The 26,593-nt window shown below is 45.1% G+C and overlaps 1 pseudogene; it reads left to right on the top strand.

Annotated features, from left to right (window-relative positions):
- The first annotated feature begins 17,368 nt into the window (after window positions 1-17,368).
- LOC136502261 (aquaporin NIP3-2-like) lies at window positions 17,369-19,238 on the top strand (annotated as a pseudogene).
- Window positions 19,239-26,593: the final 7,355 nt, after the last annotated feature.

A 26,593-nucleotide genomic window follows, 5' to 3' on the forward strand; every position in this document is an offset into this window, starting at 1 on the left:
GCATTCTCTCCAATGGAATCAGTCTGGCATAATTATACAATTCATCTACAAAAGTTCCCACATCATCAGTGCTCATTGGCTATACCTTTTGCAGATGGCTTATAACCTTCGTCGCGGTCATAGCATGGGAGATGAGGAACAACCACCTCCTCCACCGCCCACACCAGCTGAGCTAATGCAGATAGTCGTGGAAAGTCAGCGCATGCTAGCTGAGGCTATGCGCCAGATGGCTAACCGTGATGATCGGCATGTCCGCCAGGGACCCGAGCTGAACCAGTACAGCAGCTTTAAGGACTTCATGGACACAAAGCCTCCTATCTTTCGTGAGACAGAAGAACCATTACAAGCTGATGAATGGTTGAGCACGATAGAGCAAAGGTTTGGATTGCTCCGTTTGACAAAAGGCATGAAGGCTTCGTATGCAGGACACCAGCTCCAAGGCCCTGCAGGCATCTGGTGGACCCATCACAGGACCACCTTCCCTGCTAACGTTGAGATCATTTGGGACCAGTTCCAGGCAGCTTTCAGGGGACACTTTATCCCTCCTGGTCTCATGGCCATTAAGCATACCGAGTTTATGAAGCTAACCCAAGGCAACAAGAGTCTTAATGAATACCTCTAGGCATTCAACAACCTGGCAAGGTATGCTCCCGAGTTCGTCGATACTGACACCAAGAGAATAGCTAGCTTCAAGAGGGGACTTTCCCCTAAACTGATGAAGTCTATGGGCAACTGCTAGTGTGTCACCTTCAATGAGTTTATCAGTGACACCCTGACTTAGGAGAATAATGACAAGATATATGCTGCTTCCAAGAACCATAAAAGAAACTTTAAGGCTGGTGCTTCTCAGTCTAAGGCTCTAATGGTATCCAAGACCTAGTACCATCCACCCAATGCTAATGTCCAGTACCGCCCACCTCAGAAAAAGAATCAAGCTAAAACTAGTTTCCGCAAGGGGTACACAATTTCCTTGCCAAAGAATACCTCTGGGCAGGGTAGCTCCAATGCCCCACCAGCTAATAGGCCGTGCTAGAACTGTAACCAGCTTGGTCATTGGGCTAATAAGTGTCCCTATCCTTCCAAGCAGAATGCTCAAGGAAATGTCCGTCAGGGGCATGTTCACTACACGACTGTGGAGGAAATTCCTACTGGTGAAGTGGTCACCGTTGGTAAGTTCCTTGTTAATGATCACCCTGTAGTTGTGCTCTTTGATTCAGGTGCTTCACATTCCTTTATGAGTTCTACTTTTGCATCTAAGCATAAGATGAATGTGATTACAATTGTCAAGGGTGGTTATTGTATTAGTGCTGCTGGAAATAATATCCTAACTAACCAAGTAGTTAAAGATGTAAAGATTGAGATTGGGGATCAGGAGTTCCTTACGGATCTTGTAGTTCTACCGGGGGTAGGAATCGATGTAATCCTAGGAATGAAGTGGATGAGCGAGAATGGAGTGCTGATCGATACCTCAACCCGTGTGGTAATGTTGAGGGATCCTGTGGATAAGAAGGGTTTTCTAGTGCAGTTACCTCGTGATATCTCTATCCACAATACAACCAATGCTACCCTAGCCAAAGCCCTTGAGGATCTACCGGTTGTCTATGAGTTTCCAGATGTCTTCCCTGATGACTTGCCTGGATTACCTCCGGACCGTGATGTAGAATTCAAGATAGAACTCATTCTGGGTACGGCTCCTATTTCTCGAAGGCCCTATAGAATGCCGCCCAATGAGTTGGTTGAGCTGAAGAATCAGTTGAATGAGCTATTGAAGAAAGGTTTGATTCGGCCTAGTTCTTCTCCTTGGGGTTGTCCGGCTATATTTGTGAAGAAGAAGGACGAGTCTCTACGCATGTGCGTGGATTATCGCCCCCTTAATGCTGTTACTATCAAGAACAAATACCCTCTTCCTCGCATTGATATTTTGTTTGATCAGCTCTCCAAAGCTAAGGTATTCTCCAAGATCGATTTGAGGTCTGGCTACCATCAGATAAAAATTCGTCCTGAAGATATACCAAAGACAGCTTTCTCTACTCATTATGGCTTGTTCAAATACCTCATCATGTCCTTTGGGTTGACCAATGCTCCAGCACACTTTATGTACCTGATGAATTCTATATTCATGCCGGAACTGGACAAATTCATCGTCGTGTTTATTGATGATATCCTTGTATATTCTCAGAATGAAGAAGAGCATGCTGAACATCTGAGAATTGTTTTAACTCGGTTACGTGACAACCAGCTTTATGCTAAGTTCAGCAAGTGCGAATTCTGGTTGAACAAGATACCTTTTCTAGGTCATGTGTTATCTGGTGATGGAATTTCGGTTGACCCTACTAAGGTGCAAGAAGTCCTTGAGTGGAAGGCACCTACTACGGTCATAGAAGTCCGAAGTTTCCTGGGATTAGCTGGCTATTATCGTCGTTTTATCCCGGATTTCTCTAAAATCGCCAAGCCCATGACTCGACTACTTCAAAAAGATGAGAAGTTTGTGTGGACTCCAAAGTGTGAAGAGGCTTTCCACACTTTGCGGACCTTACTAACCTCTGCTCCTGTATTGGCACAACCTGACATCGAGAAGCCTTTTGATGTCTACTGTGATGCATGTGGCACCGGTTTGGGGTGTGTTCTTATGCAGGAGAGCCGGGTCATTGCTTATGCTTCACGCCAACTTTGAAAACACAAAGTCAACTATCCTACCCATGACTTAGAGCTAGCCGCGGTTGTTCATGCCCTGAAGATTTGGAGACATTACTTGCTAGGTAATGTGTGCAACATCTATACTAACCATAAAAGCCTCAAGTACATCTTTACTCAACCCGAGTTGAACATGCGTCAACGACGATGGTTAGAATTAATCAAAGACTACAACCTTCAAGTGCACTACCATCCTGGTAAGGCAAATGTGTTTGCTGATGCCTTAAGCAGAAAGGCCCATTGCAATTCCTTAGTTAGTGAAGACTTTCATCTGGCACACCTCCTTCATCCTGTAGTACTCCACAATATCACTGTGGATTGCTCTCTTAGAAGTCGAATTATCGGACTCCAGAAGACTGATGTGGGTGTGTTTCACATCAAGCAGAAGATGAAAGAGAAAGAGACCAAGCACTTTAGGGTCGATGACAAAGGAATTCTCTGGTTTAATGATAGGCTTGTGGTACCCAAAGACAAAGAACTTAGAAATCAAATTATGGCTGAAGCCCATTCTTCTAAATTGTCCATCCATCCTGGTAGCAGTAAAATGTATCAAGATCTCAAGCTGTATTATTGGTGGACCAAGATGAAGAAAGAAATTGCAGCTTACGTGGCAAGGTGTGATAACTGTTGCAGAGTCAAGGCTATTCACATGAGGCCCGGATTATTGCAGCCACTCTCTATTCCTGGCTGGAAGTGGGAAGAAATTAGCATGGATTTCATTGTTGGATTACCCACCACCAAAAAGGGTTGTGATTCCATCTAGGTTATCATAGATCATCTAACTAAATCCGCTCACTTTATTCCGGTCAAGACTACCTATCACCCTCACAATTATGCTGAGATTTATTTTCAACAAGTGGTACGTCTCCATGGTGTACCCAAATCCATTGTTTCAGATAGAGGACCGCAATTCACGGCTCGCTTTTGGGAGTGCTTACATCAGAATCTTGGCACTCATTTAATCCGCAGTTCTGCCTATCATCTGCAAGCATCAGGACAGACTGAGCGTGTTAATCAAATTCTTGAAGACATGCTTAGGGCTTGTCTTATCTCTTGCAAAGGTTCTTGGGAGGACTGGTTACCTCTCGCTGAATTCTCTTATAACAACAGTTATCAAGAGAGTATCAAAATGGCTCCTTTTGAAGCTCTTTATGGCCACAAGTGTAGAACTGCTTTGAACTGGGTGGAACCCGAGGAAAGAAGATTCTATGGTATTGACTTTGTAAAAGAAGCCGAAGAGCAAGTCTAAACTATACAGAAGAATATGACTGCCGCACAGGCTAGGCAAAAGAGTTACGCTGACAAGAGAAGAAAACCTATTGAGTTTGAAGTAGGTGATCATGTTTATCTGAAGGTATCCCCTATGAAAGGAGTCAAGCATTTTGGAATTAAAAGGAAGCTTGAGCCTCGATATGTTGGACCTTACCGCATTATCAAGAAAAGTGGAAGAGTAGCCTATAAACTCGATCTACCACGTGAAATGGGAGCTATATTCCCGGTATTCCATGTGTCCCAGCTGAAGAAGTGTCTTCGTATTCCCGAGGAAAGAATAGCAACAAGGAAAGTCAACTTGAAATCTGATCTTTCTTATGAGGAGAAGCCCATGCAAGTTCTGGATACTCAAGAAAGAGTGACTTGTACACGAGTAGTTAAGTTATACAAGGTAGTTTGGAGTAATCATAGTGAACGGGATGCAACATGGGAGCGGGAAGATTATTTAAAGGAAAATCATCCAACTTTCTATACTAAATGGTACGCTTTCCAAATCTCGGGATGAGATTTTTCTAAGGGGGGAGGGCTGTAACACCCTAGGTGTTTGGCTTCCACTAATTGCATTTCATTTCATAAACATATGCATCATCTATGTCATCAAGCCATTGTCAGTGAAACATACATATGCAACATTCGCATATTCTGTTTGTTTCGTACTTGATTGCTTATGAATGGTAGTAGTGCAACATATGAATGCAACATGAATTTCTCATATCTTGAAACATGGCAACAGGGTAGTAATATGACAAATATAAAATAACAACAAGGTCATGAAACATGTGAAACATGGAATTGAAACATATGAGTGAATTGCTTGTTTTAGTTGCTTTATCACATGTGATCATTAGAAGTTGGTATAACAATTTGTAAAGTGGTTGATTATGGTCTATTACACCTTAACTACACTTAGGTTACTTGTTGGGACATTGTTCATGTAGATCAAAATGACCAAAATGCCCTCAAGTGGAGGTTTGACTTGAATTGACCCTTGGAGTGTCACTGTTTGACTGATTCAAAAGACCAACTTAGAGACCTTGCATGGCTGTGCACTCTTTACCAAAGTTGTAGCTAATTTATTAAGGAACAAAAGTTGTTTTATGATCATTTCATGAAAATGGTTAGAACATGCTGAAACATGGCCCACAAGTTAGTATTCCATGCTGATTTCACACTTAGAAAATATTCTAAGTCTTAACTACATTTTCAGTTGGATCAAGCCCACTTTGGCTTGATGTAACTGCTGATCCATGGTGAATTAGGGGTTGGTCTTTGAAAAGAAGTTGTAGATGGATGGTAGGCCTACATTTTTCATGTATACTGTTTTTGCAATAGATCGATGGATTAGCTGTGTTGACGCGTCGAATACGTGCTGTCAGTCATCACCATCGAACACTGAATCACCATTTTCAGAAAATGGTCAGTGTTGCCATGGCCGACTGGCTCAGGCAACGCTCGCCGCGTGGCGTTCATGCGCTGCTAAGGTCTCCACGTCGCGCGTCCGCACTCCAGAAGAGGGCCAGCGCCTGCCCGAACGCACCCGCCTGCCCCATTGCTTCCCTCTCGCCTTCTCCGCGCGCAACGCTGAGTCCGTAGCCGTCCGCCATTCCCGACCGCGCGTCGCCGTCGTTGTGCGCGCTCACCACCACGAAAACGCGTTGCCCAGCTCGTCTGTGGCTTCGCCGTGATCCCCTTTACCATCTCCACCGTGCAATCGGGTCAATCGAGTCTCGGTAAGGACGAATGCGTTGTTTTCTTCCACCGCCGCCATGGCTGACCTCGCCGGTGTTGTTGCTCCATGCGGCCAGGTGTCCTCGCGCCCTTGTCATCCCTCCTCTGCCTCACGCTAGGTCCTAGGAGCGCTGCTGAAGCTCGTAGGGTCGCCATATAGGGCTGTGACACCGTCATCTCGCCGGAGCCGGCCATGCCACGGCCGTGCGCCGCCATTGCTCATCGCCAACCCCTATAGCCGTAGTACTAGCTTCAATTGAGGGCACCAATAGATGCGCACTGTTGTATTGAACGTCGTAGCACCGCCGACCTCGCCGGAGGAGTCACCGGCGATGAGCTTCGCCGCCATCTCCTTCTCCTCCCCTGCCTGTTTCTCTGTCACGCGGGCCCCGACTGTCAGCAGCTGAGGCTGAGGCGGGAGCCTGGCTGGGCCACGCTGTTCTGGGCCGCGCCTACGCTTGCTCGCGGGCTGCCGTTTCCTCGGGCCGGCCCACCAGTAGTTGATAGGTTTTCAAATATGTTTTTGTTTTATTCTTTTTACAGATTTGTATAGATATTCAAAAATATGTATCTCCTAGTTGATAGATCCAAATGATGTGGTTCTAATTTTGTTGAGTTCATGATAATGTCTAGTTTCTATTAAAAATATAATCCATGCCATGTTCTGTTATGAAAATAGGAGTTTCTATTTATCTCTTTTAATCATGCAAGAAATAGGGGTAATTATATCTTTTTCTAGATTGCGCCAAATGGCATGAAATTTTTATGGTGTATTGCTCATATCATGAATAGCTTGTAGTTAAATTTTCATAAATTTTGGACACTGTTGGTAGGAGATAGAAAATTATCTTGTTTGCATGGATGGATCTTGTGTGAATTTTCATAATTTTTCTATAGATCCAGTAAAGGTAAAATTTGGTGAGTGATATTCTTATGCTAGAATGATGCTAGGAAAAATAAGAAATCTATTGCTTGACACTTTTCAATAGGGTTTCCTAATTATGCTAAAAATGGACATGCCACCTGTTATTTTGGGTACAGCAAGTTCTGCTTGCTCAATGGCTTTGACATTTTTATGGTAGTCTATGTGAAGCATGAGATAGCTACTGTAATTTTTATAGATTTTTATGAATAGTTTTACTATATATTGCTTTAATCACCTAATTAACTAAATAAATTGGAAAAAGGATATTAAATAATTTATTTAGAAGTTAGCACTATACTTTCTAGTGTTCCTCTGGTATGTGCAACAAGTTGGTAAACTTGGTTTGGTCAAATTAGGCTTTTGCATCATCATTAAATAATTAAGTTAGTAACCCTGTCAGTTCTGGACAGATTCTAGGTTTACTGGAATTCAATTTGGTTAACGTAAGAATCATGCTTTGATGTTTACAATTGACATGTAGAGAATTTCATAAGCTTTCCAGAATGTCCTCATGCAAGTCATTTGGAATTGTAGAACTCTGGTTGTGATTGAATTAAGGGACTACTTGTGTGCATATGAAACTTTAATTGTTAATTTATGTATGCCTTTACTATTTCTAAGTTTGTGGTAATGTTCCTAGGTGTTAGGCCTTTAACTGAAGATGAGCATCTTTATCTTAGGTTATGCAAGTTAGGTAAGTTGATCTTGTTCTTTAAGTTAAGTTAGATACATGCTTAAAGTGATTTGAATAGAGCTATTTTACTCGGTAAACGGGTGTCCAGTGATGCTTTCGTAAACACTTAATATGATTCATTCATCATGAGCATCATGTCATTCCTTATGCATCCATGATATTTATCTCGTGCATCGGCATGCAATAGGTGTACCGGAGGGAGTAACACTGCTGGAATTCGAGGAACCGAGCGAGCAGCAGCAGCCGACACAGGAGGTTCAGGAGGTGCCGCCTTCAGGAGAAGTGCCAGACGAGGTCGCCGTTGAGTGCCCGGATCACCGTCCTTGCAACTTTGTGAAAGGCAAGCCCCGGAGCATATTAAGCCTCCTAATTTCTGAAATGCAGTTACAGTATTATGGTTATACATATATATATTGTTGCATTAAGTTTAGGTGTTGGATGCAAACACTTGCTGCATTGGTTATCCGATCCTTGTCCAGATATTGATACCCTGAATCCTATGTAGCTCAGGCTCGTGTAGTGCTTAGCCCTGCTTTAACACAGTAGAAGTCAGGTGATTTCCTATCACCTGCAAAATATAGGAAGATACATATGGCACGGTTGGCTATATTTGCTATCGTAGAAAAGAACCAGTCTTAATGAGAAATGAAGACCGGACGGAGGCTTGCTGGTTTGCAGTGACTCCGTCTGTGTCGATTAAGGACTGAATCTTGGAGCCTTTCCTGTTCATGTTGAACGCATGCCTCTCTCTTAGTTGGCCGGGTCTAGAGACTGACCACGAAGCCGAGTAGCTCACCTCAGGCCGGGAGTCGATAAGTATAAAGTACGCCTCGGAAGGGAGCCGTAGGCGTGAGTCCAAGGACAGGTGATTTAAAAGTCCCGATCGTCCTGGCAGAAGGGTAATCCCTGAGAGTGCTGGCGCTGATCGAACCCGCGAATTTGGTTCCTGAGTTGTCCCAAAGGTGACCCACGGCTACCCTTGCTAAGTATGCCAGGGTGAGAGTTAGGAATACCCCCTCAGCTGAGTTGTAATTCGATTCGAGTCACCGTCTCTCCCGGTTAGTGAGAACTTGACGGGCTTATCTCCAATGTAGATACACTAAATAACATAATGGTTCGGAAATGATGATATGATGATGACAACCTTATTATACCTGCTATGGTTAATATTGTTTGCTCATAATAAGTGAGTGCTCTAGTACAGGTGCTAATCTAGTGGACAGGTAAATGATGATAAGCTTGATGCTAAGTTTAAATTGGTTACTATAATCATAAGCTCTTTTATGCAACTGTGTCAAGCTAGCCCACCTGAAAAGCCTTGCATGATCCTTGGTGTCTTTTATTCCTGGTTTTAATGGGTAAGTCTAGCTGAGTACCTTCTCGTACTCAGGGTTTATCTCCCACCTATTGCAGATGACCAGTTCTACTTTGGTTGCTGCAAGTACTACCTTCTCCCAGCTGGGGATGAAGACTAGACCGTTGGGCGCGGTCTCTACTAGTTCTCGTACTTGATAATGCTTTTGTGGGACATGATTCAGACTTGGCAATGTATTTGAAAACTATGATGTTTTGTACTAAACTATGTTGCTTCCGCACACTCAAACTTGGTTTGTAATATGTTATTTGAACTCTGATGGATGTAATTCGAATGCTACTTGTGAAATGTTGTAACGAATGATGTATTGTGTTGAATCACTATGATCTTGGTTTATATGTCGAGAGTTGGTTGAAATCCTTCGTGATTTCTGGACTACCGGGATTATGGGAGCTTAAGTACAGGAATTTGATCGCTTCGGTGATTGTTTTTGTACTTACGTTCTTATGATTTGGTCGGTTCTATTACAAATGTGTGGTATGTTTCTTTTTTCATTTTCTCGACTGTTACTCTACTTTGCTTATGGCTGACGCTCGTTTTGGCAGAGTCACTATCTTTTGGAGGCCATCGAAGAGTGCGGCACGTGGGAGGTGGTCGACCACAATTTGGCCATCGAGACCTTGAAGAAGGAGGTAGAGACTCTAGAGGCCAAAAAACTCAGCTTGTAGGGGAGGTTGGTGGCCTTCGCACTATCCGTGCTGAACTGGAGGAGTTCCAGAAGAAGGTTTACTTGCTAAATAAGGAGATTGATGGTGCGAAGGCTACTGACAACTGGCTACTGAGCGCACCTTGAAGGCCATTGAGTTAGCCGATAGCCTTCGGAAGGAGGTGGATGCCGAGAGGGAGTCTGGCAGTGCCTTAAAGGCACAAGTAGATATGTTATCTAAGCGCCTTGAGGACGCCAAGTCCATCGGGCTAGCGGCGGCTGAGCTTTACGTGGGGGCGCTTGAGCAGTTCAGAGGCTCTACGCCGCCGCTGCCTTTGGAGCCTTCGGCATTCAACATCTTCTCCTGGTTGAAGGCCAACTTCATGAAGCTCCCTGGCTTCATTGGAGGTGCTATGGATTTTGGTCTCCACCACAAATCTTTCAAAGATGTTAGCACAGGATGGCTGCCCAAATATGAAGGACGTGAAGGAGAGATATCTTGAGGGCCCAGCCGACCTTGGAATGACTTCGCGTGATATCCGAATATCAGTCCGCCACTTCATGAAGTTGTTCTAGGTGAGGTTTGGCCGGGTGGAGGCACACTCAATGGTGGAGGCACGCCGAGCTGAGGTTAGTTTTTCGTTTATAACTTGTTTATTTCTGTCTTAGGTTTTTTACTGCTTGCTTGCTTGTTTTTATAACTTGGTATTATTTCTGCAGGAGTTGCAGAAGAAGGAAGCTACATGTGGAGCTGCTGGTGCGTGATCTTTGTTGGGTACGGAGGCGCCGGCTCCAAAGGCTCCATCTCCGGCTGCTAAGGCCCCGAAGCCCCTAGAGCCCACGCCTGCTCCTGCTAATCCGGAGGTGTAGTGTAGGTTTTAGTTAGTTTTCTTAGGCTTAGTTGAAGGCGATGTGCCACAGTTGTATATATTTAGGTCTAAATTGTGAACTTGTCCTGCGTAGGTCTCCTTCGCAGGGACTGTGCAGGACGTGACTCCTGTTACTATGTATCAAGACGACATTTATGTTAATGGTGAATTATGGCAATATTGGCGGGAAACTTTCCCCCATCGTTCTGTTCATGATATGTTTGATTTTGTAAAGTATGATATTGACAATGAACGTGCGGAGTTTACTAGATCATTAGCTTGGCGAGGGCGTCGTCCTTAGTTTTTTAATTGACTTTGTTTGGCTGGCCTTCATGTCTTTGTGGCTGTTACTTTGGACGCCTTAGCACCTTCTCTTTTTCCTTTGCCGCCTTCGGGCTTTTGTACTATTGCGCTTCTAATGCGCTACTGTTGTAATTGTATCTGCATTGAAATAAAGTTTTCCTTGATTGTTTATTTGTGCATTTCTTATTATAAAGGATTCTTATTATAATTTTTGACTAGGCCGAAGGGTTACATCTCCTATGTCTTGGTTTCTCTTTTTCCCTCAGCTTCTCTCTTCTCTGGCCGATGTTGAATACGAGTCTGTGCTCTTGCACGAAGGAGCTCAGTTGTTGGTTTTTGACCTTGGGCGCCTTGCAGAGGCTTTGGTGCTTGTTTTGCCACTCTAGCCTCTGCTTCTGTGCTTGCTTGAAGTTGACAGTGAAGTTCTAGCACGTCGCAGCGGAGGAACTGAGGTGCTCGTGTTTGATCTTGCTGATGCTGCGAAGGCTTTGGTGCAATTTGAGCATTCATCGGAGATGCTGATTTTTATTCTTGATGCTTCTCAAGAGGCCACAGAGCAATTTGAGAAAGCAACGGTGGTCGAAGAGGCATTTCTTGTACATTGTTTCCGCTTGCTCCTGGATTTTCTTGTTTTGGCCTTCGGCTATGTTGGAGCAGCTGTGCTCCCATTGAACATGGTCGATGTCGGGTCACGCTAGAAGGTGTCTTTGGTTGCGAGGGGATGTTATGAGCCTTCGTGCGATACCCTCTCACAACCTCTGACACTGACTAGCTACTGCCGAACTCAGGTCACTCTAGGCCTCGCAGAGGCTTTACGACATCAGGTGGACGATGCGTACGACCTGAATGACATCGGGTGAGCCGCATGAACCTGAATGAATTTCTTGTAGAACGTTTTTGCATTCACTTTGAGATATGCACCTAAGCAGCGACTGGACAACCCCTTTTTTGTACAGTATTCCCTCTATTTATGTATAGTTTCTTGCGCACGCTGCCATTCTGGCTGTACTCACCTCATCCTCTGTGTGATGCACGCTGTTGAGGCAATCTATGATCAATTGCCTCCAGTCTTCAGACTCAATGACTAGGATTGTTTTGGATGCCTTCACAATGGCATGCGTTGCTGGTGCTTGGAGTACTTAATAAAAGGCTCCATTTGGTATGGGCAAGTTGTTTGCTGCTGCCTTCGCCAATTCGTCTGCTTTTGCATTTTCTGCTCTTGGTATATACTGCAGGGTGAATCCCTGGAACCTCCGCTCAAGAGCCCTTACTATGGCCAGGTATTTGGCCAGTTCTGGTTCCCATGCCATGTTTTTTTAACTTGTCCAGCTATGACTTGGGAGTCTGTTTTTACCAGTAGTGTTCTTGCTCCAAGTGCCTTTGCCTTGTTGAGGCCTAGTATAAGGCCTTCATATTCTGCAATATGGTTTATTGCTTTGAATTCCAACCTTGCTGCATACTTCATGCGGAGGCCAGATGGTGTTATCAAAACGGCGGAGGTCCCAATGCCTAGATGCCCCTAGACCCCGTTTGTGTAAAGTGTCCAGATTTGGGGCTAAGGCTGCGGGGCTTGTTCTGCCAAAGGTGTCTAATTTGCCATAAAATCTGCTAATGCCTACGACTTGATTGCTGTTCTTGATACATAATTGAGTTCAAACTAGGATAGCTCTGTTGCCCATTTCCCTATTCTTCCAGAGGCTTCTTTGTTGCAGAGTATGTCCCCTAGCGGTTGTGAAGATGGTATGTGATTTCATGTGCTTGGAAATAATGCTTCAATTTCCTTGAGGAGATTAGTACCGCATATGCTATTTTTTCTATCTCTATATAGTTCAGCTTTGCTCCTGATAGGGCTTCGGAGATGTAGTAGACCGACTGCTGAATGACCTTCGACTCTTCTTCTTTCTCTTGGAGAAGCACCCCACCGACTGCATGGTCAGAGGCTGCAACATATAATAGCAATGGTGCCTCCGGACCTGGCACTATTACCATGAGTTTGGTAGCCAAATAATTTTTGAGTTGTCGGAAGACCTTTGATTGTTCTAGTCCCTATTCCACTTTATCTCTACCTCTTAAATCTTTAAAGAATGGGAAATTGCGTTCTGCTGACTTTGAGATGAATTTGTTCAGCACTGCTATTCTTCCAGTGAGTTTTTGGACTTCCTTTTTTGGTTGATGGTTCCACCATTGAAATTATGGCCTTTGTTTTATCTGGGTTGGCTCTTATGCCTTCGGGTCCTATGATGTACCTGAGCATTTTACCTCTGCTTACGCCGAAGACACACTTTTCTAGGTTGAGTTTTAGCCCGGCCTCTCTGAGATTGGTGAAAGTTTCCTTTAAATCTGTTATGTGGTCTCCCTCATCCTTACTCATCACCACAATATCATCAACATAAGCTATGATGTTTTTCTGCAGCTAGGGCCGAGGACTGCCTTCATCATTCTGGCGAAGGTTGATCCAACGTTTTTCCATTCTTCGGGCATTCTTGTGTAACAATAAGTTCCGAAGGGGGTAGTGAAACTTGTCTTCTCCTCATCTTTTTTGAGCCAGATCTGGTGGTATCCTAAGAAGCAATCCAGGAGAGAGAAATGCTTGCATCCTACTGCCTTGTCAATGGAGGTGTCTATTCTTGGTAGTGGAAATAGATCTTTCTTGCATGCTTCGTTTAGATCTGTGAAGTCTATGCACATTCTCATCTTTCCATTTTTCTTTGGCACTAGTACTACATTCGCTAGTCATTCTAAGTACTTGACCTCTCTGATGATGTTTGCATTTAACAACCTTTGAACTTTAGCTTTTGCTGCTAAAATGCTCTCCTCCAACATTTTTCTTTGTTGCTGCTTTTTTTGTTTTATTCTAGGGTTGATGTCAAGGGAGTGTTGTATAATGTCCCTGCTGATCCCTTTCAGGTCAGAGGCTGACCAGGCGAAGACGTCTTTGTTTTTGGCTAAGGTTTTTATGAGCTCTGCTTCCTCTTCTTTTGATAGGTTGCCTCCGATTGTGACCTTCCTGTTTGGGACTGCATCTTCCAATGGGACTGTCTTCATTTCCTCCTGATCCTTGAGATCTGTTTTTCCCTTCGGCATGTCCAGAGGCTCCGTTGAATTAGTTTTAGCTGCTTCGACGAAGTTGATGTTGCGCTGCGACTTGTAGATGGCTCTTTCTATATTTCTTGCTTACTTCTGGCAGCCGTGAACAGTGATGATTCTGTGCAAGGCCGACATTTTCATACACATGTAACCCATATAAATGGCTGCATTGAATTTGTTTGCAAACCCTCTTCCAAAGATGGCGTTGTAGGGGTAGTAGAGATCTACTACGTCGAAGGTTATATATTATGTTCTTGCATTTTCTTGACCTCCGAAGAAGACTGGGAGGGATGTTTTTCCTAATGCATCTATCTTTTTCCCTCCGAAACCAATTAGTGGTGAGTCCAAAGGCTATAACTGACTCCTGCTTAGCTTCATCTGGTCGAAGGCATTTACAAAGATAATATCTATAGAGCTTCTGGAGTCTATGAGAACCCTATTGATTTTCCATCCTGCAATGTTGGCCTTGATTACCATGGCATCAGTATGAGGGTAGCTCTAGAGCCGCAAATCTTGTTCTGAAAAGGTGATTGGCGTCTTTGACCAATCTATGTAACACACTGGGCCTTGAACTGCTATGTTGTTGACCAACCTAAGGTGATCCTTCTTCTGCTTCTTAGTCTGTAACTCCATCGAGGAGCCCGCAGCTATAGGCAATATCATGCCGATGGCTGGAAGCAGTGTGTGAGGGTGGAGTTGGTTCTCTGGGTTAGGTTCGTTTTTGGGTGTTGTGAGCTGTGTTATTGGAGGCGAAGGAAATGCCTCGAGCTATCTATTATGTATTTAGGATGGCTGGAAATGCCTCGGGTTTATGTAAGTGAGGTTGGCCTCTACCCATTGGTTGTTAGTCAGCCCCTGCTGCTAAGTACTTGGTCTCCATGCGGGTAGGAAGTTTAGGTAGTAGGCAGTGGCTAAAGTGGATGGGTGAATTTGAGTGGAGTTTAGGCTTGGGTAAATTGGATAGTATTGTTGCTGAGATGCTGCGAAGGTATGGTTCACCTCTCTCATGAGTTGTTGTGGTGGAGGTGGCAGATTTGCTCTGCTTTTGATCCTTTCTTGGGTCTCCTTGGCGTATGGGCAGTCCTTGGTTGTGTGCCCTTTATTTTCTCCATGAAAGAAACAATACTGCCTTCACTATCTTTGGTTTTGGTTTCTGTTCTAGTTCCTACCTTGGCTATTTCCCTTGCCTTTGGGTTGTTTCTAGGACGTGTCATTTGGGACTGCCTTTGTCGGTTGCTGCCCCTGCTGGCTGTTTCCTCGGTGTTCTTTGTTGAAGACTTGCTGGTTTTGCGCTTGTTGTGGCTATGGCTGACCTTGGCTTCTGTTACCCTTCTAGGCGTTTTCTGCTGTTGCCCTAGAACTGCTTGCTTTGGTTTTGTTCTTCTAGTCTTCTGCAGAGGTCAATGTCAGATCTGCAATACTTCTCAAATTCGCTGTAAAGGTCTTCAATGGTTCGAGGCTTTTCCCTGGCTAGGTGAGCTGCAAATGGACCTATGCGAAGGCCTTTGATTGCTGCTTCGATAGCGACGTCCTCTAGGACATTGGGTGCTTTTGCCTTTATTTGCACGAATTTCTAGAGGTAGTCCTTTAGGGCTTCTCTTTGATTCTACTTGCATTGAAACGGGTCCATGGAAGTAAAGGATTCACTTGTGAACCCCTTGAAATTTGCTAAGATCTTGTCGCGAAGGTCTTCCCATGAATAGATAGAACTTGGCCTTAGCATTGAATACCAGGCTAGCGCATCGCCTTCAGCTACGATGATAAAGGACTTAGCTAGCACCGCTTTATTTCCACCAGCGGAAGCTATTGCTGCCTCAAAGCTCATGATGAACTATCGTGGGTCTGATCTTCAATTGAATTTGGGCAAGGTGATGGGTTTGTAGGAGGCGGGGTTGGGTGAGCTTTGGATGCCTTCGGATAGTGGTGATTTGGAATCGATGGTTCTGTGGGTTTGTGGTGAAGTGTAGGGTATGCCGAAGGTTGGTTGTGCTATGGAACGTGGCGGGGGATTGGGTTGGCTTTGGTTTGCTGAGTGGAGTTAGTTGGATGTGTTGAAGTTGGATTGCGATGGCTACATACTTTGTATTTTGGCCTGTAAGACGGCTAGCTGCTGCCTAATCTCCGTTGCCTGAGCTGATGCTTGGGCTGCCCGTTGATTTGCGGCGAAGGCTGCTGTGACCCTATCTCTTTCTTGTTGCATGCTCTGCAACTGAGCCTGTAGCTGTTGAAGCTCTTGTTCTGGAGTGGGACTTGGGGCTTGCTGCTCCTCGGATGCAGGAGGCTGGTCTTCGACCGTGGGTTCTTCTCCAACTTGATCTTCTGGGGGCTATAGCATAAGTGTTGTGGGCACTACGCCTGGGTCGTCCTCTCGTCGAGGGCTCTACGGGAACCCTAGCGGAGGCTGCTCTCTTTCTTGCCATCGTGGGTCTTGTTTGGCCAACCCGCGGTGGGCATCAAAGTTGGAAAACGGTGGTTTCCAGCGGGTGGGACTAGAAGGAGATAGCCGAAGCCTTCGCCGGGACAGGTGCCTCGGGTGAAGCGTGTCATGTGAAAAGTGGGTCCAGACCAAACTAGGGTTTCATAAACGCATTCAACTACCTCCCCCCTTGTACAAAGTTTGTGTTCCCCTTTTATAGGGCACCGCTTGCTAAGGCTACTCTTTTACAATTTTACCCCTTGACGGTTACAGTACATCCTCGGAATATTCCTATACTAATACAAACTGCTAAGGGTAATTTGGGTGCCTTCTTCTTCAACCGCCTTTGCTTGATGGGCCGCAACCGTGAGTCCGTCTGTGGCCCACGGCTTGGCACCGCTGTCCTTCAGGAAGTCCCTCGACTCTCGGGGCCTTCATCCGGGGCGACCTACGTGCCGACTCTCCGTAGCCTCCGCAGGTGCCGCCCGAGCCTTCGCCGTTGGCTGCATCCGGGAGCCTCCGCCCAGGGCGTCGAAGCCTCCGCCTCGGACCACGTTCGGGTGCCTTCGCCGCATCCTCTGGTCCTTCGCCCTGATCGGCCGATCGGGCGGAGGCTTTCATCTTCTCTTCCTGTACATCACTCATAAAATTCGTTAATCATTAGCTTTCATTGCTGTTGCGGTCCCTGGCCTCCGCGACTTATAACCGTGTCCCAACAATCTGGATGACTAGAAATAATCAGATCTTCAAAAGCTTCCCAGCTTCAGTCCAAGGCTGCAAGTCTTTCTGTTCAGAATTTACTTACTTCCTTTGGCTCACCAAGAAAAGATACTTCCCTCATATTCAAGAATGGATACAAAGCCTGATTTAGTTTTGACTTCTATTCTAGTTCTACTGATTTTTTTCCTTCTTCTTTGTCTCTTGAAGGAGTTACACTGATCATTCTGTACTTTGTTTTTTCCCTAATATATTGGTGGTAACCCCAGAAATTCCAAACTCAATTTGACAGTTGGACTGCGTGCGAGTTCAGAGTTGTATAACATTTTCTGCAATATAGTGCATATGAGAGGAGTAACTGTCCCATCCTTGTTCCTTCGAATCTCATAGGAATCTGTGTATGAGTTGGATCAACAGTATCTTGGTTCTCGCATTCCGCCATGGCATGTGGTTTTGCCAGTATCAACTACTCCAGATTTGCAGCGGCAGAGGTGTGTGCCGGATCAGCGCCCTGGTTTTTAAATGAAGGCAGGAATGCCAAGGTCAACGCCTCCATCTCAATTTTGCAGACAAGTTGTTCCTGTCCTCCAACTGCTAGTTTTTAGAAATGGTTTTGGCTGAGTTATCCCTCTACTCCTGTTTTGGTAATCCAGAATAGGATAAGTATCTAAATAACATCATGGTCATCTCGTCCAATAGAAATACTTCGAATTAAAATAAAATCTCAGAATAGAATTTGCACGTGTTGCCGATGTGAACAGCTAAACAATAGGTTAAGTGGTTAACTGAGCCACGGCCTGAATAGTCCATTATGAACCAGAGATCAGAGATGATGGCAACAAATATAATTGAATAAACACAGCTGCTAGGCACTCTCATTTGATAGTTGAACACTACTTCAGATGTGGGAGCCGTTGACATTTTTATTATACTTAACATTGCTCTAGCAACTTCCTTCCCCATGGCGTTCTGTTGGATAATATCATGTAACATAGGAGTATTATACTTGGGCCAGTATCTTACCTATTCTGCTACCGCCTCTCTGAAATCCATGAACTCAGCACCTCTGCCGCTGCAAATTTGGAGGCTGCTGGTTTTGACAACAGAAGCTACAAGGCATATTGTGCAAATGAAATCAGAGGCCTATAAATACCCCTCGACTTCACTGCCATGTTCCATATCACACCCAAGCATCAAACAGCAGAATTCCTTTGGTCCTATAAAGATAAAAAAGGAAGAGTTCAGATCATCGCCATCCAGTTTAATCCATTACTCAGTGAGGTCTAGTTGCTTGGCTTCGAGGGGAATAGCATGGAAGAGCAAAAGCGCAGTATGGGTGATGTGGCTGCAGTTGCAGTCCCTCCCATGCAGACAAGCGAGAGCAACAAGATTTCCATCATCATCTCCCCAAGGGCTGCAACCTCCAAGATTATGCCATTTGAGCTGATCCATGCCGGCAGCGTCAGCTCACGACCACATGCTGATGTTGCTGAATCCTCTGTTGCACATGCAATTCATCATCACCGATGGAATCAAGGCTTACAAAAGATCAATGCAGTTCCTCTGATCAAGAAGGTAAAGTTATAAAACCTTGCAGTTCAGTTTAACTGTCTGAAATTTGTCATTGAGTTTTGTAGAAATTAAATGTTGACCTGAAAGAGTGGCCATTGCATTGCAGATGATCGTGGAATTCCTTGGCACATTCATACTGATCTTCACTGTGTTGTCCACCATCATCATGAATGAACAGCATGATGGCGCCGAGAGTCTGCTCGGCATTGCAACCTCTGCAGGTTTAGCTGTCACTGTTCTTGTGCTGTCCCTCATCCACATATCTGGCTGCCACCTGAACCCAGCAGTCAGCATCGCCATGGCTGTATTTGGCCACCTCCCACTTGCTCACATCCTGCCTTACGTGGCTGCACAAATTCTGGGCTCCGTTGCTGCCTCCTTCACTGTCAAGGGCATCTATCATCCGGTGAATCCTGGGATCGCCACCATACCGAAGGTTGGCACTACTGAAGCTTTCTTCCTTGAGTTCATCACGACATTCGTGCTTCTGTTCATCATCACTGCTCTGGCCACTGATCCCCATGCAGTAAGTTTTATGTCGCTTTCGACCTTTTAATCCTGTTTGCCTTCTTCCCATTGTATGAAGCCAAAGCTGATAATGATCTTCTCATAAATCTTCAGGTGAAAGAGTTGATAGCAGTGGCAGTTGGGGCAACAATAATGATGAATGCTCTTGTCGCAGGGTATGTGCATATGGAATTGTTCAGAAGTACTTTCCATTAGGAGATTTCTTGTGTACTTGAAATTTCACAAAAATATACTCTAACTTTGCTTGTTAATGTGTATGAGCAGACCGTCAACAGGAGCATCAATGAATCCTGCACGCACACTTGGACCGGCAATTGCAACCTGTAGATACACTCAGATTTGGATCTACATGGTGGCAACGCCACTGGGCGCTATAGCTGGAACTGGAGCCTATGTTGCAATTAAGCTGTAGTTACCAAAAAAGGTAGGAAAAATTCAGAAATCTGTATCTGAACATAACACACACTTATCTGTCGTGTAGTTCTAAGAAACTTCATGTTTCTGCAGGGAACATGTGACTCTCAGAGCTAGCTGATACTACAAGAACAGTGTGAATACATCAAAAAAATTCTTCAGACTCCATGGTCAATTGGAAAGTGTAGATGCATGAAACAATATTGATTTTGATCATTTTAGTTCCCTGTATGTACAGTTGCCAATTTCCCTCCTTTTTTCTTTACTTGAAATGTACATATGTGTCATTCTCAGCTCTTAGCTGATGCCATTTGTTTCCTATAGAAGTTTCTTCTGTTTTTCCTTTTTCTTATCTCACTCACATTCCCAAGTCCAAATTCCAATGGGATATTGTGCTACAAAAACAACATGGAAGGGCCCCAGTTTATGAAGTCAAGTATAATGTGTTGTTGCTATGCAACAGACTACTACCTGGTTTGCATAGACACATGACACATGTTGAATGCTGTAACTACCTGCAGAACTTCAGTTTCATTGTACATATCTATGGATTCTGGAGAACAAATGAGCAGTGCTCCTCCAGCATCCGATTTCCAATGGAAATTCGATGTAAGGACCCGGGCACTTTACGAAGCACAATACTCTGCCAATGCAGTAACTCTGCTACTAGAGTACAGGGGTTTGACCGATTAACCTCGATCTATAATAAAACTTACAGAGCAGAGCAGGTAGGCATGCGGGTCTTCCTCCTGTTCTCCATCCTGAGGCACGGCGGAGCCTTGCCGGACAGCCAGACGGCGGCCAGGACATGATCGGCTCGGACATCCTCGACACGACAACGCTCACGGCAGCCGACACCCGGCACCCGGCAGGCCGTCGATCCGGGTGGTCTGGGATGTGGGGGGCGGACCACCGTGGAGCTTGGACGGGGAAACGGAGCACTGACCCTGCTCTGTGCTCCGCTGCACGGCGGCGCCGGAAGCTCGGGTGGGCGGTGGGCCTGTAGGATGGGCCGTTTGTGTGACGGCTGAAAGTTCTCCTCCCTTCGACATAGGTCCGTATGTTCTGTGGGCCACGGACGAGAGAACAGCAGGCCGAATAGATTTTGTTTTCAGTCGCCAATGCGGGCTTGACCAACTGGTCTGCAATGGGCCTAACCAATGTTCGTTGAATATTTGCTTCTTATGTTTGGGCCAATATATATTCTCTCAAAAAAAATGTCTGGGCCGAATGTTGTATTTCTTTTTAAAGGTGGGACAACATAATTGCCTTGAGTAAAGGTGGACCAATATAATAGGATTTATTTACTGGTTCTAAAAAAACTTACTAACAGGATATACTCCGTATATTATAGTTTAAATTATAGGAGTATATCAGTGAATAAACACTGGAACGTTGGAATTGACCAGCACTGGCACCATTAGTTCTAACTGCCAAATCCAAATAGCCACCAGAATAAAATGTAGAAATACAGTTTGTCGTTTCCGTTAACAAATCACATGTCGTTTTTTTTGGCTAATAAAAGAAATCGTGCGTCATTGGCAATAAATATTCATTTTTTTCAAAATACACATCACAGATGTTAAATTGTAAATAATTTTAGAACTGATTTTATCACAAAGAATATAATGAATTAACCTACGCTTAATACCTAATGACAATAAATTTTACAAGTAACCTATAATCCCCTACGAGGTGATTTAAGGACCGATAATTTTAGGACTGGTTTTATAAATTTGAAAGTCTCATCTTACGTATCTTCCGCGATAATTAGCTGTCTGTAAATTTTATATTCATCGAAGTGAAAAAAGAGTAACTCTAGAGGTTAAAAGTTGAGCCCCATCTTTTATAAATTTCTAAATCTCCCGCTGCTCTGCGAGTAGATATTATATGCATAGAAAACCGACGTACCAAGAACAGTACGACACGATGACGTAGGAACAAGAAGGAGATGTCTAAAATTAGTCGCTCTGATCCGATCGACTGTTCAAATTAATTGGAGCCATTCACAGCCATATGCAGCCGCCAGGTCTAGGGTCTCGCGCCTCCGAGTGTTGCCGCCCCCCCCCCCCCCCCCCACCCACCCCTCACCCCCAAGATGAGGGCGACAACTACGACATCAGCATCCATTGAGACTTTTATTTCCGGATGGTGACATCAAGATAGAGATGGTGTCGCTGTCATGGAATAATTTTCTCTGGTCTCTTCTCTGTTTCATCGTGGTTAGATCTGGCCACGATGAAGGACTATGGAGATTAAGTTTTAGATCGGTCTTTCTCATTTTTCATTGGCAGAAAGAAGAAGGAAGACACCAGAAAGGAGAATTTTCTCAACTCCGCCTACATGAATATTGGTCGTCGTTGGTTGAGCATCGGTTTTCAGGTCTTTTGTCGAGTGTTTGCATGTGCGGTCGTTCATACCGCAAAACGTCGTACAAGTTTGATTTTGAGATCTGGAGCTATTCACAGCGTGCGTATAATTTATATGAAAATCAATTTCTAAATATTTGTGTAATCCAGAGTTCTTTTAACATTTTAATGTATCCAGCTATTAACTAATATAATTCTTCTTTGATCGAAAAAAATGTCATGCAAGTCGATCGGTCTTGAGAGGCCGAGATTGGAGCATGAGCATGGCGGGGTTGGAGCATCAACGAGAAAACAGGACAAGTACATGCAGAAAGGGAAGCGTGCCGTACACCGTGGTGGTCGCTGTCCCTGTGCGAGCGGGAGCGATTCCATTCTGAGCGCTAGTGACAGTAATTTAACTCGTGATGCGCGTGCCTACTACCTTTTCACTCAACTTAGGCTTTATTCGGACACAGTCGAATTCGTATCAATTCACATATGTCGAGGTAGATTAGAGTGGAACTTAAAAAAAATCCCCCTAATCCACCCCAACACATGTGAACTGAGGTAAATTCGACGACATCCAAACATGGCCTCAATGCATTGATTTTTTGCTTTCACTCAGTAGTCTCATTCTACCGTACGTATATATTATGAATTATGGAGTATATAGCATGATCTAAACTACTCTCATCTTGTCATTTGACTTCTCGTGTCTTGGTTTGACTTCATGCGTCTCGGCTGTAGGTGACAAATGCTCCGCCGGGACCCACTGGTTGAGAGCCTCCTAAAAGTCCTCTGAGGCTCGCTCCGTCTTTGAATTTTAGTGAGCCTCCTTGGGTTATAAGGGCGACGTACGTAAGCTAGTTGCCTTGGCCATGTCTCCACGTGTTGATTAGGGACTTGTATATCGTGGGGTTACGACTCCGGATATCCACGGCAGATCATATGGGCTACGCCCCCAGGGACGGCCCAGACCACAGACGAAGTCTTGCGGGGCACGACACTGCTCGGCGCCTCCCACAAGACACCGGGAAGATATCCTGAAGATAATACGAGATCTGTTATGATACGCATGATCCCATGATTCATGTGATCTATTATTACTTTCTAGTTATCTCTCATATCTAACCAACTTGTAACCCTACCCCCGGACTATATAAGGCGGGCAGGGACCCCCTCCAAACACACGTCATATCATACGATAGCCAATACAATCCAACAGACCACATGAGTAGGGTATTACATCATACTGACGGCCTGAACCTGTCTAACTCGTGTGTCTCTGTTGCCTTCTTGTTCTCGAATACACGCATCTCTACCAATCAATCTACCTTCGTGGAATACCCCTCGGAGGACTGCCGATGATATTCTGTCGACAACTATGATTTCATGTGCTTGGAAATAATGCTTCAATTTCCTTGAGGAAATGAGTACCTAATACGTTATTTTTTCTATCTCTAGCTTTGCTCCTGATAGGGCTTCTGAGATGTAGACCGGCTGCTGAATGACCTTCAACTTTTCTTCTTTCTCTTGGACAAGCACCCCACTGACTGCATGGTCAGAGGCTGCAACATATAACAGCAATGGTGCCTCCGGATCTGGCACTATTACAATGAGTTTGGTAGCCAAATAATTTTTGAGTTGCCAGAAGACCGTTGATTGTTCTGGTCCCTATTCCACTTTATCTTCGCTTCTTAAAGCTTTGAAGAATGGGAGGCTGCGTTCTGCTGACTTTGAGATGAATCTGTTCAGCGTTGCTATTCTTCTAGTGAGTTTTTGGACTTCCTTTTTGGTTGATGGTTCCACCATTGAAATTATGGCCTTTGTTTTATCTGGGTTGGCTCTTATGCCTTCGGGGCCTATAATGTACCCGAGCATTTTACCTCTGCTTATGCCAAAGACACACTTTTCTAGGTTGAGTTTTAGCCCGGCCTCTCTGAGATTGGCGAAGGTTTCCTTTAAATCTATTATGTGGTCTCCCTCATCTATACTCATCACCACAATATCATCAACATAAGCTATGATGTTTTCTGCAGCTGGGGGCTGAGGACTGCCTTCGTCATTCTGGTGAAGGTTGATCCAACGTTTTTCAATTCTTCAAGCATTCTTGTGTAACAATAAGTTCCGAAGGGGTAGTGAAACTTGTCTTCTCCTCATCTTCTTTTTTGAGCCAGATCTGGTGGTATCCTGAGAAGCAATCCAGGAGAGAGAAATGCTTGCATCCTGCTGCCTTGTCAACGGAGGTGTCTATTCTTGGTAGTGGAAATGGATCTTTCTTGCATGCTTTGTTTAGATCTGTGAAGTCTATGCACATTCTCATCTTTCCATGTTTCTTTGGCACTAGCACTACATTCGCCAGTCATTCTGAGTACTTGACCTCTCTGATGACGTTTGCATTTAACAACCTTTGAACTTCAGCTTTTGCTGCTAAAATTCTCTCCTCTGACATTTTCCTTTGTCGCTGCTTTTGGTTTTATTCTAGGGTTGATGTCAAGGGAGTGTTGTATAATACCCCTGCTGACCCCTTTCAGGTCGGAGGCTGACTAGGCGAAGACGTCTTTGTTTTTGGCTAAGGTTTTTATGAGCTCTGCTTCCTTTTCTTGTGACAGGTTGCCTCTGATCGTGACTTTCCTATTTGGGACTGCATCTTCCAATGGATCTGTCTTCGTTTCTTCCTGATCCCTAAGATCTATTTTTCCCTTCGGCATGCTCGGAGGCTCCGTTGAATTAGTTTTAGCTCCTTCGACGAAGTTGATGTTGCGCTGCAATTTGTAGATGGCTCTTTCTATATTTCTTGCTTATTTCTGGCAGCCGTGAACCGTGATGATTCCATGCAAGGCCGGCATTTTTGTACATAGATAACCCATATAAATGGCTACATTGAATTTGTTTATGAACCCTCTTCCGAAGATGGCGTTGTAGGGGTAGTAGAGTTCTACTACGTCGAAGGTTACATATTCTGTTCTTACGTTTTCTTGACCTCGGAAGGAGACTAGGAGGGATATTTTTCCTAATGCATCTATCCTTTTCCCTTCGAAACCAATTAGTGGTGAGTCCAAAGGTTGTAACTGACTCCTGCTTAGCTTCATCTGGTCGAAGGCATTTACAAAGATAATATCTACAGAGCTTCCAGAGTCTATGAGAACCCTATTGATTTTCCATCCTGCAATGTTGGCCTTGATTACCATGGCATTGGTATGAGGGTAGCTCTCGAGCCACAAATCTTGTTCTAAAAAGGTGATTGGTGTCTTTGACCAATATGTGTAACGCACTAGGCCTTGAACTGCTATGTTGTGGACCAACCTAAGTTGATCCTTCTTCTGCTTCTTAGTATGGAACTCCATCGAGGAGCCCCCGGCTATAGGCAATATCATGTCAATGGTTAGAAGCGGTGTGTGAGGGTGCAGTTGGTTCTCTAGGTTAGGTTCTGTCGGGTTCATAAACCCGGGGTCCCCAATGGACCCGCTTCCCTGCAATACTTGGCCCAGCAGGCGGCGTAGCGACAGCGCGCGTCTGGGCCAACCTAGATATACAATGATGGGTCGAGACCACAATCCAGTCCCCGACCGGGACCTCTAGCTAGGAGACCTGGTCAGAGCCCCGACCGGAAGGCCTGGCCAAGGTGGGACTGCAGTCCAACTCCAACCCCGTTCCTTCAACCGAGGATATGCCAAACCTTTGCTCGCCTCTCTTTCTTGACCGACATGGTCAAGGTAGACTGGGAATGACCAACCAGGACGCCTGCTCGGTGTGGGCCTGGGGAGCAGGTGGAGAAGATAAGGTAAGGCGCTCAAGTCAACCGTAATACCGAGGACCATACCCTGCCATGCCCTGCGCACCTGTAGGACGGTGCCACAAGGCCATGACAGACGGACTCTATATAGCCTTCCAGACGCGTTAGAACACAAACAGTATTGTGGGCACCATCGTTTGCCATCCCTAGCGAACACTATGCAGCCTACCAGGTCATGAACAGTAAGGTGGGCAAACACTATGCAGCATGTCGGATACAACAGGTCATGAACAGTAAGGTGGGCGATGACATGATGTACCCGACAGCATGGGCAACAAGACTAGGTAGCACACGTACACACTCTCTCCCTTTCCGTCTTTGACTTGTAAGGCCACCCCCTTCATCTATAAAAGGGAATGCGCTCTCTCCTCTGAGAATGGGATGACTCGAGGACTCGATGTCTAAACAACTCAATAGCTCTAGAACTCGATAGCTACACAGTCTACATGCTCTCAACAGTTGATAAGCTCGGACACATAGAGCATACGCTCCAAGACTGAGCGCACGTTTGAGCATCCGTCACTCTCTTCCACTCGGTTTAGAGTCCGACTAGGCCTCTAACACCCCCTTTCATTCCTTAATCGTTTGTAACCCCATAGCAAACTTCGAGCACCTAGGCTCAGGAATAAAGTCATTGACTGACCTCAACTCGACATAGGGCCTGTTGCCTGAACTAGTATAAATCCTGTTTCATTGAGTGCTAGGCCACATCCGATCACAACGCACGACAAAACTACAAATATTTACTTGTTGGCCATATTTCACACCGACAGTTGGCGCCGTCCGTGGGGAGGATGCCGTGCGTTCATGCTTTTGGTCATCAGATGGCCCACCTTTCCACCATCTTCAGCATGGCGGGCTCGAGCGATACGATTCGCTTTGGCTCGCTGGAGTTTCCCATGCTCCCACTTGCTGGGATGTGGGTTCCTCCCATCTTTGTGCCACTCTAGACCTTCCTCTTCGGGAGTCTGGACTTCATCGCGGACCAACTCGGCGTACTCCACCTCTATGAGGAGGCGCTTGCCCTGGTGCCCACTGGAGGAGGAGCGCCCTCTACCAGCCCTATACCACTCGACGACCTCAATGTCGAGACACCCGCGCTTCACCTCGAGCCCATGCTGGGCTCAATCCCCATGGTGAGTGATGTACATATTGTTCTTTACTCACTATTTAACACCTTCCGTTGACTCTCTAGAGGGACCCCGTTGT

Source organism: Miscanthus floridulus, chromosome 13 (genome assembly GCF_019320115.1).
Source record: "Miscanthus floridulus cultivar M001 chromosome 13, ASM1932011v1, whole genome shotgun sequence".
NCBI lineage: Eukaryota > Viridiplantae > Streptophyta > Magnoliopsida > Poales > Poaceae > Miscanthus > Miscanthus floridulus.